We start from the raw sequence: 2,993 nt of genomic DNA, 5'->3' as shown, positions 1-2,993 counted from the left end.
TGTAATTTTGTTACAGCAGCCCAAACTAAGATAAACAAGGTTCTTAGCCTTTTGGTTTTATTTTGTTTAATATTTTTGGCAACCCCCTAATGATTTCTTCCTCAAGGGAAAATTCAAACCACATCATCACCAAGATATTCTGTCTTGTCAATTATTTTCTGCATTTATCTTCCCTATTTCCCTGTACATTTACCCTGCTTATAACTGTATCTCACCTTACAGTAGGTTCCCACTTTGGTTTTTATTTTGTTTTGTTTCTGAGACAAGGTCTCACTCTGTTGCCCAGGGTAGAGGGCAGTGTCGTGATCTTAGCTCACGGCAGCCTAGACCTCCGGGCTCAAGTGATCCTCCTGCCACAGCCTCCCAAGTAGCTGCAACTACAGGTGTGTACCACCATCTCTGGCTAATTTTTTTTTTTTTTTTAATATTTGTAGAGATGGATCTCACTATGTTACCCAGGCTGATTTCAAACTCCTGGCCTCAAGCAATCCTCTGGCCTCGGCCTCCCAAACTGCTGGGATTACTGCTGTGAGCCACGATGTCCTGTGACTTTTCCTAAGCATTTGTTAGCTCTCATCTTTATTCTAAGATCCTATTCAGATCTAGTGGATCTATCTCACCTCCCAGGACTCTGTTTATTGCCCTTGATCTAGGTTTACTGTGCAGTGATAAACACATTATCTCTCTAAACATCTTCTGTGCTCTTCTCTTATGTCAGGTTCCAATGTGTGTGGAGAGAATCATCTTAAAGGTCTATATTATACTGGTCTGGAGGCATGAGGTGTTAATTAGGGTACTGGCTATGTTGTTGGAACAAGAAACTCAAAAATACAAAGATTCCCAAGTGGTGGCTCTATAACATAGAGAATTTAGCTCCTTCCCCCTTGTTGCTTTCCTGTGCTTAGGGAGTTGGCTTCATTTCTGTGTCTGAAAATGGCTCAACCACCACATCCTCATTCCAACCCACTTAAAGGGAAAAGAATGAATGAAGCACCTGGCCCAGAAATTGCATATATTACTTCTGTTTACATTCCATTTTATTTCTTTTGAGGGGGTGGGACGGGGGACAGGGTCTTACTCCATTACCGAGGCTGGAGTGCAGTACTTGATCTTGGCTCACTGCAACCTCCACCACCCAGGCTCAAGCGATCCTCCCACCTCAGCCTCCTGAGTTGCTGGGACTACAGGCATGCACCACCACACCCAGCTAATTTTTTGTATTTTTGTAGAGATGGAGTTTCATCATGTTGCCCAGGCTGGTCTCAAACTCCTGGGCTCAAGCAATCCACCCACCTCAGCCTCCCAAAGTGCTAGAACTACAGGCGTGAGCCACTGCGCCCAGTCACATTCCATTTTTAATGCAATCTTTAGCTATATTTGGCTCCAACCTTAGTATAAAAAGAGGTAAAGGTATTGAGAGGACAATTAGCCAACTCTGTCTACCACATACTGTAATTTTTGTTGTTTTTTTGGAGGCAGAGTCTCACTCTGTCACCCAGGCTGGAGTGCAATGGCACGGTCTCGGCTCACTGCAACCTCCGTCTCCTGGGTTCAAGTGATTCTCCTATCTCAGCCTCCTGAATGACTAGGATTACAGGCATGTGCCACCACGCCTGGCTAATTTTCGTATTTTTGGTAGGGACAAGGTTTTACCATATTGGCCAGGCTGGTCTTGAATTTCTGGCCTCAAGTGATCTGCCCACCTCAGCCTCCCAAAGTGCTGGGACTACAGGTGTGAGCCACCGCACCAGGCCCACATGCTGTAATGTCATCTGGATCCCTTAAAAATAATTTTTTAGAGGCCAGGCATGGTAGCTTATGCCAGTAATATTAGCACTTTTGGAGGCCAAGGCAGGTGGATCACTTGAGCCCAGGATTTCAAGACCAGCCTGCACAACATGGCAAAACTCCATCTCTGCAGAAAATACAAAAGTTAGCCAAGTGTGGTGGCACATGTCTGTAGTCCAAGCAAGCTACTGGGGAGGCTGAGGTGGGAGAATTGCTAGACCCCAGGAGGTCGAAGCTGCAGTGAGCTGAGATTGTGCATACTGCACTCCAGCCTGAGTGACAGAGTAAGACCCTGTCTCAAAAATAATAATTTTTAAAAGGCAATAACTAGCAGTTGGTGCTTTGGCCATTCAGTTCTTGCATCCTAGTTCTCTGGAAGTTCCCACTAGTATTCAGAGCAGAGGTGGGAGGATCGCTTGAGCAGGGGACTGGAGGTAGTAAGAAAAATAAGGCTTTTTGATCTGATCTCTCTTTATGCTGTGATCCCTATGCCATTTGTCCCTGCCAAAAATGTAACCTGTGCATTGACTGTCACAATTAGCCAGATTTTGACCTCTTGATCACCTTATCTTCAACGTACATTTATGCTATAATACATTAAAGATATACTAGTAAGACTAGGAAACTGAATGTACCCCTCTCTTAGGTAGCTAAAATCTCAATACTTTTGAGTGCCCTTCAATTTACTCTTTGTAGATAGGGAGTCTTTTTGTTTAGGGACCTCATCACCCTAGCTGCATGCCTTGTCCATCTCAGTAGCTTGTTCCTTTGATGCCGCCAGTCTGAGCTTCAGCATGCTACTTGCACTCCACAGGAAGCCTTGTAGTCTTGAGCATATTCCACAGGATGTGTGCTTCCTTCCTTAACTACTCTGAAACCTGTGGCTGATAAGTACACCATTGTCTTAATGGAGATCTCTGCTGATAAGAACCAAAACTTCCTCAACACAGCTCTATGGGTATAGGGAGGAAGGGTATTTATTGAAGCGATTCAGGGGCCTATCTGATAATTTAATTTCAGAATATAGAATCCTATTGCATAGGAAGTAGTCATCCAATAGCTACCCTTTTTGGGATCAGATGATCTCTCATCTCTGCTTCCATAGATATGTCCATTTGTTCCTTCTCTATCTCATTTTTTTTTTTTAATGCTTTTTGTGAAAACTGTCATGTATCTCATTCTTTTTTTTTTTTTTTTTTTTTTTT

The sequence above is a fragment of the Piliocolobus tephrosceles genome, chromosome 3 (genome assembly GCF_002776525.5).
Source record: "Piliocolobus tephrosceles isolate RC106 chromosome 3, ASM277652v3, whole genome shotgun sequence".
NCBI lineage: Eukaryota > Metazoa > Chordata > Mammalia > Primates > Cercopithecidae > Piliocolobus > Piliocolobus tephrosceles.
The sequence above is the reverse complement of the archived record's forward strand: the minus strand, read 5'-3'. Positions refer to the sequence as shown.